Here is a 19,174-nt window from a genome sequence, read left to right on the forward strand (position 1 = left end):
AGAATGTAGAGTTTTTCTGAACTTCCTGTCCGGCTGATGGAGACGTAGAACATACCGTGACTGAAGCAGTCTGATGTCAAGTCTACGCCAATGGTGTTAAATGTCTGACCTTGACTTTTGTTTATGCTCATTGCAAAACACACCTTCACAGGAAATTGGAGTCTCCGGAATTTAAATGGAAGTTCTGAGTCCGATGGAACTAAGGGGATCCTTGGCAGTAGAACGGTTTCGCCTTTGTAGGGACCACAGGAAATGGTGGCCTCAAGTACATTGGTGTGCAATCTGGTGATAACACATCTGGTTCCGTTTGTTGTTTTTGGCGGTTCCAAGGATCGAAGAATCATGATTGGCGATCCAATTTTGAGATTTAAAATGTTTGGAGGCATTCCAGATATCTCCAAAGAGTTTAAAAACTCCACAGGGTAGTGAACAGCTTCATATTCATTAGTAGCCGAATCAACTGACTTGTATTGCTTTGTGTCTCCTGGAAATTCATCCATTATTGAATTGTTCAAATGATTCACATTGCTGTTTAATGGCGAAATAATAGCCCTCTCAGCAAGCCAATCCGGTGATTTTCCATTGTTTTGCAGGTCTGGGTACACTTTGTCTTTCAGTTGCTTCTGATTACCGACACATTTACCAAGCGCAGTTGGAATCTTAATTGTGTCAGGTGAAGAAGTGATAGGAAACTGACCATTACCGATTTGGAGAAGCAATTTTGAGAAGTCTGCTGCATCTGTGTTATCAGAGATATAGGCTCTCATATTAGTAGTCAGTCTCTTCACTATAACGTGCCTCCAGAGATAGGATTGTTTCAAACTTGCATTGACAATGTTAGCCCTTGTGCCATTTTTAACCACTGGGAGGATTTGACGGAAATCACCGCAAAATAAGGTTGGAATGCCACCCATGGGATTCTTGTTTCCTGTGATGTCTTGCAGTGTTCGGTCAATTGCTTCATAAGCACTCTTGTGCGTCATTGGGGCTTCGTCTACAATGATTGCAGAGGTGTCTCTAATTACATTTGCCAAGGCTGAGTTACCAGTAATTTTGCAAACTGGCTGATCCATTCGATGAGTATCCAAGGGTACTTTAAAAGTGCTGTGAAGAGTGCGGCCACCTTGTAGTAGAGTAGCAGCAATGCCACTGAATGCTGTTGCAAGCACAATCTTTCTCATGGATCTAATCTTTGCAAGGATCAAATTGATTACAAAAGTCTTGCCCGTACCACCTGGAGCATCAAGAAACATCATGTTTTTGTTCATTTCACCTTGTGCTTCCAACATTGCCATGAATGAATTGTAAACTTCTCTTTGAGAATCGGTCAGTTTTTCTTGCATATTTTCTGCTTGTAGGGAAAGTTCTTCAAGATTATAAGTAACTTCACGTTGATACTCTCTCGTGAGTCTTTCATCTCTCCCTTGCGTTGGTGCAGGTAATCCATAGCTTGCCAATGGTTGACCGCACATAAGGAGAACTTTTTCTTCAATTAGACAAAGAGTTTTATTGTAGATGTCCTCATTAAAATCTGCTTCTGGATTGTTAACTTCTTGCCTGTATCTGTGAAGAATGTCTTCAGATATTACATCACGAAAAGCCATCCAGATCTCAAGAGGATTTCTTGGCTCACAGGCTGTTAAAATTATCACAAATAGGCTTCGCAAATTTGAAGGTGATTGAGTGGCACTTGCCTCTCCTACTGCTTGATGCAAGTGATGGTCATTTTCTAGAAGGCCTCGAGCAAGGCACGCTGCTCTGTATGTTTCAAACACCTGACCATTGTACGCTCGCAAATTTTGAAATGAAGTTGGACCAGCAACCTCATTGAGCAACAGGCGTAAGAAATAACACTCCCCTGCTTTTGGACTAATCGTGTAGATTCTCCCAATGCATGGTGAATTTCAGTCACTACAAGAGGTAGTTAAAATGTTAATCACCTTATGCAATCGTTGCTCTTACAACATCAACTTACTGGAAAGGTGCCCACAGATTTTGGTACCCGAGTGCGCAACAAAGCTCCGTGCGAAGCACGGGTATCTTTGCTAGTAACTAAATAAAATAACTCCCAAGAACAGACTTATGGGGTATATGTGTAAATTTTACCGAGGGAGAGGATGGGGGAAACGGGTGGGAACACGAATAAAATATTTATAATAATATAAAATATATGTACTAGTGGGGCAAGGGGAGAGTTAAAATATATCCCCAAATAAGTCTAATGATCTACGAACTCCTGTCGACTCGAAGATGGTCTACGTAGGAGAATAGAGACTGACTCCAAAATCCGCAAGTGATCTTGAGAGTCAGCCCGATGTAAAATCCTAAAACACTCCATTTTATACACATTGGCACATGCTGGATTTTTATGGCTCGTTTAGGTCTGTGAGCTGCAACTTGATGTTGAAATGTGCTCATTCGACGTGTCTAGTTTATTTACAAATGTCCCATTATACGAAACTATAAATATTTGTGCCGACTTTCTTTACAATAGTAATTTAACCTCTCCAACTCTCCCCAGGGACATATTTATTGAACTCATGTTGATCTGTACTAAAGCAGTAGAATTTATCTTCAACAACGTTATGCATAGTCAGATCGATGGGGTTCAGATGGGAAGTCCCCTTGGTCCTGCACTAGCTGACATTTTTGTGGGATTTTACGGGTCGACATTGTTTAATGATGTATCGAAGCCATGAATATAGTTCATATACGTCGACAACACCTTCACAGCGTTTGTCTCTGAAAATGAGACGAAAACATTTTTCAACAAACTCAATTCTCTCCATACACCATTATTATTTACTATCGAGAACGAGAATGATGGTTGCTTGCCTATCTTGGACGTTTTAGTCGAACGCAGTATATGTTCTTTTCTTACAATAGTATATCGTAAGCCGACATTTATCGGCCTATGAACTGGCATTCATTTGTGCCTACTTCCAGGAAAATTGGATTTATTCAGACGTTAGTGTATGGAGCCCGTAGAACGCGAATTGAAGATCGTCAAGGATATCTTCATTCAAAACGGTTATCCGGAGAATTTAATTGATTATATTATTGAAAATAAAGTTTTAAAAAATAATTCTCCTGCGTTCTTTGGTCCCTCCAGGTGTCATTTCTACTTAAAGTGCCTTGGATTGAGGAAGACCGGAGACGAATCATTAAATCTGCGTCAAGTTGCTACCCGTCCGTTGCTCTATTTTTGGTCTTTGTTGTAAAGTCTGCATTTCCTCGAGTTGTTAAGAATGGTTTACCTTACATCACAACACGTAATATAGTTTATGAATTTAATTAAAAGTGTGCTGCTGACTATGTAGGTCGAACCTCCTTAAATTTGCAGACTCGAATCAATCAGCATGTTCCAGCAAAATTAAGATTGGGTAAGCCTTGTCGCTCTTACCTCCTTTCTTCCACCTTGGCATCTGCCATTGGCCAACACCTCCATGAAAATCCAGCATGTGCCAATGTGTATAATATGAAATGTTTTAGGATTTTGCATCGGGCCGACTCTCAAAATCACTTGGGGATTTTGGAATCAGTCTCTATTCTCCTACGCAGACCGTCTCTCTGTCGACAGAAGGAGTTCGTCAGATCATGAGACTTATTTGGGGATATATTTTAACTCTCCCCTTTACCTCACTAGTACATATATTTTATATTATTATAAGTATTTTATTCGTGTTCCCACCCGTTTTCCCCCAATCCTCTCCCTCGGTAAATTTACACGTATACCCCATAAGTCTGTTCTTGCGAGTTATTTTATTTATTTATTTATTTATTTAATGATCAACGATTAACTCCTGATGAGTCTGTTGATAAAAGGGACCACTCGGTTTTGCCGGCCATTTTGTTTAATGCAATGTATAAGTTCTGTACCGTTGTACTTTTTGTTTTGTGCGATTATATTTTATTTCTGAACGTATGTGTTTTTGAAACAATTTGTTCTTATTTGTATTGAGTTTGATAGGTTTATTAACTACATCTTTTAAGTATCTCCAGTTGAATTTTGTTCAAAATTCGATTGGAGATTTTTCCCCTTAAACCTGATTGCTTATCTAATTGCTATATTATTATTCATTAAGTCTATTCTTGCTAATTTTCATAAGTGGGAGATCACGTCGGGATTATGTAGAAATGCTACTTGGATTTTAATTTTGAATTTAAGTTTATTTTATTACTAGCAGGAATACCCGGCGTTGCCCGTACAATGAGAAAATTTAAGTTGATTTTGAATATAATTGTAATTGTTATTCTTTGGAGAAAGGAATTTTTAATGTATTATTTGCTATTTCGAGCAAAAGAATATTTTACCTACCCTAGGACGGCTATTACACATGTATGAAATAATTGTACCTTTCCTAGTACAGGTAATTTACAGAATGCATATGAAATAATTTTACCTTTTTGTGACGGGTAAATTACAACATATATTTAAAATATGTTTACCTACCTTCGGAAGGATAATTTATATACATATATGAAACAATTTAACATACTCTCGATAGGTATTGTACAACATATATGAAATAATTTTTCCCCACCAAGACTGCCATTATTTTAAGAAGATTGAAATCATTTTTAGACGATAGATCACTAGGATTTCCAAATTAATACATATATATAGATTGTGTTGGTTAATGAGTTCGCAATCCTTGCTTCACCATAAATTTCAACATTACTGCGTTTCTTTCCTTTGTCACTATTGGCACTATTATTGTAAGAAAAATTATGCCATTTTTGGAAGATGTCTCAGCAGAATTTTAAAATTAATGCATAAATACATTGACACAATTAAGTGATTAGACAACCCTTGCTTCATTATCAAATTCTACATTACTCTGTTTCATTTTTTTCACCACTACCGACAACAAATATTTTTGGGAAAAAGACGTCATTTTCGGAAGATTACTCAGCAGGCTTTACAAACAAATATGTTGAAGCGCTTAGTGATTAGGCAACTCTTGCTTCACTTCAAAATTACACATTACTGTGTTCTTTCCCTCCCTACTATTGACAGCATCATTTTAAGTGAAATGATATCATTTCTTGACCATAACTCAGCAGGTTTTCCAAATAATTACATAAATGCATTGACGCGAATGATGATCAGGAAACGTTTACTTTACCACAATTTTCAATATTACTGTAGTTCTTCCTGCTTCCTACCACAACCACCACCAACACATTAGTAAGAGAAACGATGTTAATTCCGGAATATAATCCATAGTTATTCCATATTTTTGGAATATGACATTGTGGGAGATTGCATAGTGACCCCAAAATGGACATTACTCCCTCCAGCCTCACCCCAAAAAGTGAAGGTTTATTAATTGCTAGAGAACTTCAGAGCACGTTAAAAAGCAGAATAATAATCTGTGTTTCTACTCACCACTAAAACTGTGACGTCATTCCCCGGAGTTAACATTGAAAATTCAGAAAAATATTTTTAACCACCTACAGAAACTGATAAATCGTCTGGGGCGATTATTTCATTACAAACAGACCAATCAATTAACTCACATTTCATCATTTTTCATAATTCTTGGATATATTACTAATTTCGACAATCGTTTATCATAATTTTAACCCACATTATCGCCCCCCCCCCTATGAAAATAATAACTTTGATATATTATCTGGGATGATAGGGACAATCATTTGTCATAATTTTAACTAACATTATCGTCCCCTCCCGTACGAAAATAATAGCTTTGTTATATTGTCTGGTTTGGTTATTTCATTAAAAACACACTAATCAATTAACACACATTTCATAATTTTTCATAATTCTTGGATATGTTACTAATTTCGACAATTATTTTTCATAATTTTAGCCCGCATTATGGCCACCCCTTACGAAAATAATTACTTTTATATATTTTCTGGGGCGATTATTTCATTACAAACACACCAATCAATTAATTCACAGTTCATCATTTTTCATAATTCTTGGATATATTACTAATTTCGACAATCATTTTTTTCCTAATTTTAACCCACATTATATCGCCCCTTTTACGAAAATAATAACTTTGATGTACTGTCTGGTTTGATTATTTCATAAAAACAAAACACCAATCAATTCTTACATTTCATCATTTTTCTAAATTCCTGGATATGTAATTAATTTCGACTATCATTATTCATAATTTTAACCCACATCATCGCCATATTAAACTTGTTTTCTAAATAATAATTTTTATTCAGCACAATCCGTATTCTGTATGTCAGTTTCTTATTTAATAAATTGTTAGGCGAAAGTACCAAATAGTTTTAAAACCCTCCCCATATTAAGATTCACTTTCTAAATAACGTTAATATTTCAGCACGGTCCTTATTCTGTATATCAGTTTCTTTTATTTAAAAAATTGTTAGGTGAAAGATACCTTCCTTTCTCTATATTAAGAATGGCTTTCTAAATAATAACAGCTCTGTCCGTATCCTGTGTGCTATTTTTAAATTTTTAAATTCTTAGATGAAAGTACGGAATAGTTAAAAACATGCGCCCCCCATATAATTAATGGCTTTCTGAATAATAACGCTATTATTTCAGCACGGTCCGTATTCCGAATGTCAGTTTCCCTCCCCTCACTTTTAAAAATATATATGAAATAAAGTAAGTATGCAATCGTAAATTGCTTCAAAAATTTCCAGGACTGATTCCATATCACCCCATCACTTCAAAATAGATATATAAAATTTGAAATCGTAAACTGCTTCAGCCATTTCCAGGACTAACTCTATATCACCACCCTCTCTCTTAAAAATATATGTAATAAAGGAATATTGAGACCCTAAACAGCCTCAGACATTTATGGAGCTGACTTCATATCCGCCCTGTCTCTTATAAATATATGTAAAATAAAGTAATTTTGAGATCATAAACTGCTTCAGCCGTTTCGGGGCCCGAATCCGTATCTCCACCTCCCCCTTCTTTTAAAAAGTATATAAAATAAAGTATTTTTGAGATCGTAAACTGCTCCAGCCATTTCCGGGATTAACACCATGCCCCACCCCAATTCTTAAAATATATTCTGTGTCGATTATTTTGTATCTTTGCTTTGTTTTTGTTTTTTTTGTTTGTTTGTTTTGTTTTTTTTTGTTTTTGTTTTTTGCTTCTTAAGGAGGACATAATGCCTGGTAGGAAACTATATCATGCTTACTTAGCCTTTTTGCTAAGATCAAAGTGTAGTATCTAATATGGTGCAACATTTCAGCGACCTCATCCCCCCCCATTTGTTTTTAAGGAGAAGATAATGCCTGGTGAATACAACTTGGTTGCTTGGTCTTCATGACTGAGACAAGTATTTTAAATTCTTAGGAGAAAGTAAAGAATAGTAAAAAACATACCCTATCCTACCCATATTAAGAATGGCTTTCTAAATGATAACGCTATTATTTCAGCACGGTTCGTATTTCAGTTTCTTATTTAATAAATTGTTAGGCGAAAGTACAAAATAGTTTTAAAAAATACCTTTCCCTCCCCATATTAAGAATGTCTTTCTAAATTTTATTATTTCAGCACGGTTCGTATTCACTATATTATTTTCCACCCCCTCCATCTTAAAAATGTATATGAAATACATATGAGATCGTAAAATAAAAGCTATATAGACTTACAAATTCAAAACCGCGAGTAAAATTTACGTGTTATTTCATTCTTTTTTATTAATACAAAAAAAAGAGTTGGTGCTATCAGCTAGAATTTAAATCAAAACATCTAGCGTTCCAGTTTTATGTTGTGTTCTCTATTAAGTGTGCGTATGCGTATGACCGCAAAAAATGTCTGCTCGGTGTTAATGTACATTTTACATGTAAATTTGCCGATGTCTGTGCGCGTTATTCATGCATGTAAACAAAAATATTATTCGCTGTAAACCATCGCTGGTTAATAAATATTATTTCCTGAAAATTTCAGTGCTACGCTACATTACTGCCTACCCGGAGAGCTCATTTCGTTTGCGAAGAGCAATGCTTTACGCCAAATGGCAACTGTTGATCTTCACGCAAGATAGCCCCAACACGGTGATCAAATGCAGACATTCACAAAACAGATATTTTCCCGTAGTATCGCTCTTCAGTGTGGCTAGACGCGTACTAATTATTCTGCATCCCTCTTCTCTCACCTCTGTTATTTCTGCGTTGGTGGTGTAAATTTCGGTGTATTTTTTTTTTAAGGCCACCCAACTGAAGGGAATGTTTCTTAACACCTCACCACTTCCGTGCCAACGATTTTCCCTAGGCATCTACCTTCTACTCAGTTAACAGCAAAATTCCAGACAACTGGTCATGACAGACGAAGAGAAAGAAAAAAGAACACAAATAACTACTACTAAGACTACTTCTACCACTACTACTACTATTGCTGATAATAACAATAATAGCACGTTGTGATAGAAGATTACTGGACAAACCAATAAATAACGAGATATGGATGAAAAGAAAAAAGGGGAGGAGGATAAACCTCGTGTGCGCCATTCGAGACAAGAGCCGCTTGAAGATTTAAGAGACCACAATTCACCTATGAACCCGATTCTGGAATAAATGCAAATTTATAAAACCTTATACAGATGCCACAAATGCCCAAGTAATGCTTTCTGTTAAGCATGTTGAATATTGCTGCCTGGTGTGTGTGTGTGTGTGTGTGTGTGTGTGTGTGTGTGTGTGTGTGTGTGTGTGTGTGTGCGTGAATATATTGATTTGCGAACGTGTCTATCTGACCATCTCCGTCCGTACATCTGTCAGTCAGTATTGTCTACATGCCTGTTCATCCCAATCTATCTCGATATGCTTACGTCAACTAGCAATTTTTTTTTTTTTTTTTACATAGGAATCACTACTTATCAAGGCCCAGAGGCCGCTTCAGGAAAGGGTTAAAGAGTGTACAGTAGTCAATGGGACGATATCGTAGTAATCGTTAGTAATGGAAATTTGATAAATTGGATTACTTAATGGGAACGATTAATCAAGAACTTGTTTACGTTGGACTTTAAGACGACCATATTGTAGTCAGCTGGAAAGCAGGCAAACGGAAGAGAGTTTCACAGGTGTGCAGTTCTAAGAAAGAAGCTTTATTCATGGAATCTACGTTTATGTTTAGGCACAGATAAAGAGTGTGGGAAATTATTGATAGTGGTTTCAGCTATTTATAAACTAGCGAGACTAGAAATTACAGCGCCATCTTGCCTTTCTTCTTTCTGCAAGAATAATTGCCAGCTAAATAACTTTTAAATATACTAAAACGAAGCTGACAAAATTCTATTTGCGGCGTCTTCTTCGATTTAGGAACAGTTACTTTTTAAATTAGTAAAATAAAAGTTTGAACACACAGCGACACCAGATCTTTCTCGATTTCTTTGGCGATTGATCGATCTACTATTTTTTTTTTTTTTTAGAACATACGTACAAACGAATGTACACACACACCCATAGGGGATCACTATCAAATAAAATACATGTTTGTTATTGAACGCAAGCTAACAAATCATTACAGCACAATCAAAGCATATCTCATGCCTCCAGCTCAATTTTAGTGCTCTTTCTGCAACTAGAACACTCCGTTCTCCCATCGTCGTCATGAAACGAATTATCACTTCACCCCCAACCAAAGAAAAAAGAATATTCTGAATTTTACGACATATCCTCTACTAAACTGTTTATGTCACCTTCTCTTTTGCTAGTGGAAGCAGATGGGTATTCCGGGACTACAGACATCTGGAACCCGTAACTGCCTTAGTTCATAGTTGATTCTTAAGTCATTAATTTACACATGCTGCCTGCTCAAGGATCCCTAACGAATTTTCTTCTTCTCTCGATCACCCTCTCTTTAAGCCATGTAACGTCATGTTCATTTTTATTATGCAACAAGTTAAGGTAACAACGTACCCTTTACTACTTTACATTAACACTTATAGACTTATTTAATGTTCTTAATGGTGACACCGATTTGTTTGCCATTCCAATGCACATGAATAAACTAATCTTTGTCGGTTCCTTTTAAGTAGAATTCAGAATTTGATAAGAGGAAATCCATAACAAACAAATATTCTGTTCTGGCCCGGAAGTCAAAGAAGATAAAAATCATTCACAAAGTGCCTTTAGTCAAAAAAACACACATTAAAAACCTGTAAAATACAAACGCTTGTTTTAAAATGAACAACCGCTTTTTTTCATCATTGGATTTTGGCGTCACATTTTTCATTTTTTCTTTTTTCATCATGCACACACGCGTCCATACGTAATAAGGCATACATGTGCCATTATGACTATTCAATTCCTACAAATGCGTGCCAAGAAAACGGAGCTGTTAAATATGACCTAATAATACGGAACATGAGAAATAAAATAGTTGAAGTCAGTGTCCCTAATGATGCTAGCTTAAACAGAGCTGAAGTCTTAAGTAATTCGCAATTGTATTTTCTATTTATCGAATTTACCCAGTCATGGCTGACGGAACGAGAGCATTCTACCCACGTGAATTAAATAAAGGGGTTCGTTCGAAATTCCGTGCACATTCCCAAATTCGACAGAAAGATTTTCGAGTGCGGCAGAAAAATTCCCGAATTCGACAGAAAAATTCCCGAGTTCGACAGAAAGATTCCCGAGTTCGACAGAAAAATTCCCGAGTTCGACAGAAAGATTCCCGAGTTCGACAGAAAGATTCCCGAGTTCGACAGAAAGATCCACGAGTTCGACAGAAAGATTTCCGAGTTCGACAGAAAAATTCCCGAGTTCAGTAAGATAGACTTGAAGATGGCCGAGGGTTACACCAACTGAAACGTTGTGAAAATTACACTAGTAGTCTGAAGAATCCTAAAAGTACAAATAATCTCATCTAAAAAAAAAAAACAGAAACGAAAATAATTTTTCTCTAAACTTTGCTGGCGGTATTAACCCCAAGGGGTCGGCCAGTGATGGAGAGAGAAAATTATACGTCCGATCTTATTGACGGTTGTTTTGTTTGTAAAGTTCGTGCGAATTTTAAATAAAGGGAGCTTAGTTACATCATTTTTTGTAAGGTTAATTTGAAAATTAAAAAAAAAAAAGATAAATAATTTATTGAAATATTAAAAGATTAAACAATATATATATCCTGAGACTTTCGGTGCAAAACATCTTTGTAAAAGAAATTTTTTTTTCATATTATTTGAATTCTTCGGACTACTGTCCTTATCTTGAATATCATTTTCACAATGTATCAGGTGATGTTACCTTTGACCTTCTCCGGGTGTATCTTTACGACTTCGAAAATGATTTTTGTCGAACTCGGGAATCTGCACAGAATTTCGAACGGGACCCTTTATTAAATTCATAAAGGTAGCATGCTCTCGTTCCGTCAGCCCTGACTGGATAGAAATCCTAAATAATTCGCAATTGTATATCCTACTTATGACTTCTATCATGGCTGACGAAACGAGAACATGCTACCCCCGTGAATTAAACAAATGAAGGGATGCGTTCGAAATTCCGTAAGATCTCCGAGTTCGACAGATAGATTCCCGAGTTCGACAAGCTACACATTAAAAAGGTTAGGGTTACATTGACCGACACGCTGTGCAAATGACACTCAAGATGAGAACAGTAGTCTGAAAGAATCCAAATAATACGAATAACCAATCCTCATCTCAAAAATTCAGAAACAAAAATAATTTTTTTTCTGAATTTTGTTGGTCAGCTACTGGTGGAGAGAGAAACGTATATGCCCGATCTTATTGGCGGTTGTTGTGCTTGTGTGGTTGGTGCGGTTTTTTTAATAGAAGGAGCTTAGTTACATTCTTTAAAACATTATTTCATAAGGTTTATTTGAAAATTTTAAGAAACCAAATATTTTTATAAAATATTTGATGAAATGATTAAAACCACTTTCTTTTTCTGAGACTTTCAGTGTAAGTCACCTTTTTCTAAAAAAAAAGACTCTGTTTCGTTTTTTTTTTTTTGTATTTTATAAACAATTTATTATTATTTAATTTTATTTTATTTTAATTTTCAATTTTTATAATTATTTAAAACAGCGATCGGTATAAATTGTTTTGTTTTTTTCTCTCTCTTTTTACATTGAGAAAGTCAAGGAGAGAAAAAAAGAAACAAATACTATTCTCCCCCCCCCCATCTTTCTCTCTCTCTCTCTCTCTCTTTTTTTTCTTTCTTGTGAAGTGCCAACACGATCACTACACATTTTATTCAAGCAGAATCGAACAAAGAGAAAGCATGGCGAATGCCGAGACAAAATAAATTTCTTTACTACAAGAATATTTTCATATATTCACTTCAAACAAAGTCATTGAGTCATTCTAAGTTTCGAGTCGTATAACCAGATGTTTGTTCACATTACATTTAAATATTTGCGGGGAAACAGTGAACAGGGATGAAATTCCAAACGAAAGAAACTATTAGAAGATGACGATTTTCTGCATGTCAGGTTTTTTTGGAAGGCGTGGTATTTACGCTGAAGATCTACAAGTGCATTAAGTTCATCGGAGCACATTGCGTGGAAATACATATTTATACAGTATTGTGCGGATGTGACAGAAACTGGGGTTTGGTAGTACAGTGTGGGGTTTATGGAATTTCAAAGGCAAACGGGTTGGGGAAATAAGCTATTAGATAAGAAGGTTTTTCGGTATCTGGGAACCTCTACCGTGAAGAGGTGGGAATTTACTGCTAGTCGGGTTTGTTTTCAGTATAGAAATTAAAGGGTTACAAGTGCAACAAGTTCGTCGAAGCACATTCCATTGAAGCACTTGTAAAACAAGGAATAAAACATTGCGGCGATTGGACAGGAACTGAGACTTGGTAAACAGTGTGTAGTTTACTATGTTAGATACCCTTAGGTGTAATGTATCTTTCACATTTATTTGTGTGTTTGAAAGCCTTTTATAACAGAAATACCCATGTAATAAGTTCCTAAGGGAGCCTTACAGGATAGGATGTTTTCTTCAAATTTTCTATAGTTACAATAGAAACCCATGTTTTGCGTCATGCTCCTTGATAAGAGAACCCTGTAGCATCATGCTAATCTTAGATACGAGAATAGCACAGCTCAGAGAAAGAATGAGTCAGCATTTCGTCTCTTTGTACATATAGTTTACATTCACGTCCATTCTTCTTGCTTTAACGATTTTTTTCCGTTTGTATATGTTGTTGTGTCTTTTATTTTCCAATACTGCATCCGGTTGGTGTCTGTATCGTTTGTATGAAGATTGAAAATGGAGTCGTTTGTATAGTTCCCAGTGGACTACCTTTCCAGCCGAGTTATGTTTGTTTTAATATTCCTTTGAGATTAGTTTTGTGTATTCATGTATGATGTTGTTTACGGTTTCGTCTCTTTGTCTACAGAGTCTACATTACCTGTTTCCTGTGGTTTGTCTTCCACAATCTTTCATCTCTCTTTTCAAGTCTTGGGAATTTTCGACCTCCTCCTTTTCCGCTACATTCACATCAGTTAGTAATGCTATATTAATGATATCAATTATTATTATTATTATTATTATTATTATTATTATTATTATTATTATTTGTTGTTATTATTATTATTATTATTATTTATTGTTGTTCTTATTATTATTTATTGTTGTTATTATTATTATAATTATTATTTTTATTGTTGTTGCTGTTATTATTATTATTTATTGTTGTTGTTATTATTATTATTGTTGTTGTTTTTTTGTTGTTGTTTATTATCATTATTATTATTATTTATTGTTTTTGTTATTATTATTATTATTTATTGTTATTATTATTATTATTATTATTATTATTTATTGTTGTTGTTGTTATTATTATTATTATTTATTGTTATTATTTATTGTTGTTGTTATTATTATTATTGTTGCTGTTGTTATTATTATTATTATTATTTATTGTCGTTCTTCTTATTATTATTATTGTTGTTGTTGTTGCTATTATTATTGTTGTTGTTGTAGTTGTGGTTATTATTATTATTATTATTATTGTTTTATTATTATTATTATTATTGTTATTATTATTATTAGACTGATAGAAAAATATAGGTTATCTGTGTCACTCGAAGCTATAATGGTTTGGCTTTCATAAATAAATATTTGTATCGATTATCATTAGTCTGGTTTAGAAGATATTGAGAAAGGTTATTTAGGTTATCTTCTGTAACTATAAATTAGTGCTTCTAAAGATTAAACAGACTTGGACTTGTTTTAAGTAAGATATTCACATTCCAGCCACCATTCCTTATACGGGAGTCACACACATGTCGATTCAATTAAACATTGAATTATCTCCTTTATTGGAGAGTTACACACTGCTGCCCTTCATGGCTTAAATATTCCGAGTACGACAAGACCAAATACCATTATTTTTCTTCTTTCGGACGTCATGTCTGAGATGTCTGCTTACGTAATAACATTTTTGACGTTCTAATGGAGCAACTAAAATACATCATTATTCGACCGGGGATGCAACTGGGAATAATTATGCTACGTATTTTTTCGTGGCGTCTGGTGATTTTTATCTGGCCCCACGCGTGACCAGGCAGTTATGTTAGAATCCATTCATCTTTGATAAAATATGACTCGAATGTCATTTTACTAATTCTTTCCACAGCCTCACCGTATCACGCGATATTCGTTTACCCGGGGAGATTTACTTGGTTGCGACACATCCTGGGAACGGCAACCAGCTCCCCGAGGGAATAAACGATATTAAACGATACTCACATGTGCGATAGAAGAATCAACAGGTCGGTATGGCGTTGACTATAACCGGCTGGTATTGGTCTTGTTTGCGTTGTTACGGGCAGCGTTTCCATTGTCGGCAGTAAATGGCAGGAACTGCTTTCCTGAAATGAATGCTGTTGCTGCAGAGAGATCGCCTGTATAAATTACGAACAAAGGCATTTTATAAAAAATATTATTTTATTAAACACTGGTGAGGCATATTTATTTTTGTCCTGTTGAGGCCCAACGCGTGTTACCAATCGCGTTCGCAGCCAAACTACTGTTCGTCCGTCGCACACAAGATCCAAGCTTCGACTGCCTAAAAACAATACTATTTAATTCTTTCTTTCTTTACTGGAGAAGAAAGAAAGAGAGTGAAAGAAAAGGAGAAAGAGAGAGGGGCCTTCATACAAAACACTTGAACATTTTTTTAATTTTTTGTAGGTCTCGATGACGAGTTCTTTTAGGTTTGACCTTTTGAATACGGTGTCTGAGATCGTTTTGACTTGGTTGAATATTATAAACAACTGTCACTTTTGGCTTGAATCATACCTGATTGATAACAGTTATTGAAGCCATCATGTTTTCTTTTCAATAATAACCCATTTCTTTCTTGCCTCCCCACGAGCACGGTCAGGCACAAGTAAGGTATAAGATTTAATAACTGTAGAAGCCCCAGCTCCCCCAAAAGTGAGCTTCTTCATTGTGCCACCATCGACTGGGTTATTAAATACCTAAAGACTTTCCGTCAGCATTTTTCCCAATTGATTGATCAAAAAATTCATGCACCAAAACTCTTCATCATCTAGTCATTATAGTGTCATAGATCTTCCTGACTCTCTCATATGACTTCGCCATGTTTTCCATCACGCTAGGTGCTTTGTCTTAATAGGTGCATTGTGAGAGTTCTCTTAGTTCTCTTATTCGCTTGATATACGTCCTGTGTTGTCTCCTTACTGAACCATGCGGAATAAACACCACTGTGGAACGCATCGCGGAATTGTGAATAGCTATCTGCGTGAGTTATTTAGAGGCAAAACTATAAAGGAAACGATGTAAATGGATTCCATCTGCTTGAGTAAATAATGAAACTTTTTTTTTTTAGCTAGAACCTGTCTTTTGCCTATTTAGAGGTAGAAGCTCTTCTGCACGTAGCATCGATTCACTCTTGGAGTGTTTCGTTAAAAACTTAAGCAAGACAGACCAACTGACAAATCTTTTTATAGAAAGGCTTGGATGAATCATCATCATCGTCGCCATCATCATCATCATCATCATCATCATCATCATCATCATCATCATCATCATCATCATCGTGATCGCCATCATCATCATCAACGTCAACATAATCATCATAATCATCATTGGCGTCATCCTCATCGTTCTCATCATAGTAATCATCATCATTGTGATCATCACCACCATCATCATCGTTATCATCATCATGATCTTTGTCATCGTCATCCTCATTACCATCACCTTCATCATTATTGTCGTTATCCTTGTCGTTTTTGTCATCATCGTCGTAATCATCGTTATCATCATCATAATCATCGCCATCATCATTGTCGTCGTCATTATCATCGTCATCGTCGGCATCATCGTCGTCACCATCGTTGTCGTCGTCATGTTCATCGTCGTCATTGTCGTCATCATCATTGTAGTAGTTACACAGATCCTCCTTACTCTTTCACGCGTCTCGTGACGATAAAATCGAGTGATAATATCCGGAAAACATGCAGCAGATATTGGCAGGTAATGTGACCATATTGAATTTATATGTGGCGTCTGTATTTGTATTGTTTCAGGGTTTTTCTATATAGAGTAGCGCTGGAATGGTCACTAAAGAAAAGATAGACACGTAGATGAGTTAGAAAAGGTAAAATATATCTTAAGGTAGAATATATATATATATATATATATATATATATATATATATATATATATATATATATAAGTACATAGGTATAATATAATATGTTGAGAAACATATTAGTGAGAGTTAAAAACATTTATTATTCGGAAAGGAAACACAAATAGAGGTGAAAGTCCTTACTCTGCGGAGTTTCGAAGAAATACTTTACTTCTCTTAGGAGAGGAGGAGTTAGAAAATACATAAAGAAATTTTGCTTGTAAAATATTTAAAGAAACTAAGTATGAAAAGGATCATACTAACATGAAAATGAAATATAGAACAATGAAACAGATGGAGTGGAGTAGAAAGGAAAACTGCTTTCGCGTGAGGGGTGTTCCCATGGTTGTTGAGTTCAAAATCCAGAAATCCAAGAAGGTGGTGAAGATAAAATATCTAAGTTTGTGGTAGTCCGGATTCATGTTGTTGGGGTTTTAAATGGCCCCAGAAAATGTTTCTGTCGAACTCCAAATTCCTGAGTTCGACAGAAACATTCCCTAAGTTCGACAAGATACACTTGAAGAAGATCGGGGGTTACATCGACCAAAACGTTATGAAAATCCCACTCAAGACAAGAACAGTAGTCCGATGAATCCAAATAATATGAATAACCAATCCTCACCTCCGAAATTCAGAAACGAGATATTCTACATAATTTATACTTACGTAATATTCGCGTAAAAAGATTATAGTAAACACAAACCTCTTTCTATATATATTTATATATGTCTGTATGGATTTATTTAAAAATTTTGTCTACCAAACTCCTCTTTCAGTTTTTTATCTACTTAATATATGGAGTAATAGAACCCATGCGAAACTTTATATTTGGGTTTTAGCCAGGAAAAAATCAGTGCAAAATCGTGAAAATTAAAGAAATGGAATTTGCCAGGTGAATGTCGAACGACGGCATTGCATGCGTAACGTAATAGCTACTGGTTCATGTTTTATTTTTTAGCTTTGCAGTAAACATGTCTTCATAGCTCAGGCATTGACATCAAATGAGAAAGCAAATCGTAAGCTAAACGTTTTGGTTTCGATTCTCGGTGGTGGCGCACGAATCATTTTTTTTTTTTAACTTTTAAATCATTACTAAATATTGGGTTAAATATTATATAATATACAAAATCTTTAATCAAAATATATTTAAGCGTATTTTATGACCGGGCAATGCCGGGTGGCCTGCTGGTATATATATATATATATATATATATATATATATATATATATATATATATATATATATATATGAGCTGTGAAACAGCGAAACAGTACTGTATGTGGATGATTATAATGCTCCTCATCTTGAGTTGAGCATATTGAGAAGTGATATACGAATTACCATTAGCGTATAACGCGATGCTCTTTGTGCAAACAAATCGAGCTTAGGTAGTTCGGACGATGTCAAAACATCGTTAAACTCACGACTCGCTCAGCAGCCGCCGATAGCGTAGTGGTTAGGGGCCTTGACTGTCGTACAGGCAGTTGGGTTTCAATCCTGGCTTGAGGTAATTGCCTGATGAGCTGTGAAACAGTGCTGTATGTGGGTGACTATATATATATATATATATATATATATATATGTATATATATATATATGTGTGTGTGTGTGTGTGTGTAGTAGTAGTAGTAGTAGTAGTAGTAGTAGAGAATTAGAAGGCTATCACAATGCGAGGAATGAGATATAGTCGTTGGTGTTGGAAGAAGACGAAGACAAGTGGTGATTTACAAATCAATAAGTACATACATATATGTCTATATATACATATATTTATTCAGTTGTATTGAATACAAGTGTCTTACTTGTTATGTCTGCGACAATATCCATTATTAATTTCGGAAAAAAAAATCCTTTTTAAATGGTAGACGTGACAGATCGATTCAAAGCATGCTAGATGATAGAGAGGAAATTGGATGGCTGTGTGGGGCCATTTAAACTGCATTTATTTTTTATATATTTTTTTAATTCTAAGCTTCTTTAGACTATATATAACAGCTGTAAAGATTCGATATAAGGCCATGAACCAAATCACATCAACATTGAAAACTTATTTAAATAACAAATGCAATCGATGGAAACGTACGTATTATTGTCAGATGGTGACTACGTGTTCGCTAGATCTATTTATTAACGTGCGGATGGATGAGTCACAGCTTGCGTGTGTGTGGGGGGGGTGTAGAAAGTTGCTGAAAAACAAATCAAAGAACAGCAAACGTTTCCATTCCTACACAATGGCAATAGATTTAGCTCTCTCTTTTCTTTCTTTCTAATTTCTTCTCTTTCTCTCCCTTTCTTTTTTATTTCTCGTTCTTCTTTTTCTTCTTCTCGTCCTACTTCTATTCTTCTCTCTCTCTCTCTCTCTCTCTCTCTCTCTCTCTCTCTCTCTTTCTTCTATTTTTTTTCATGAAAATCGCTCGAGACAAAGCACAAAATCACTTGATATAAGGAGATAATAAGAACGAAAGCTGATTATTGCAAAGATAGGAGATGACTATTGATTTTAATCGAAAAGACGAAGATTGTAAGTAGAAATAAACAGCATGCAGGAAGAGAATTCCACAACCTTTG

Source organism: Euprymna scolopes, chromosome 23 (assembly GCF_053919585.1).
Source record: "Euprymna scolopes isolate OS-2025 chromosome 23, ASM5391958v1, whole genome shotgun sequence".
Lineage (NCBI taxonomy): Eukaryota > Metazoa > Mollusca > Cephalopoda > Sepiida > Sepiolidae > Euprymna > Euprymna scolopes.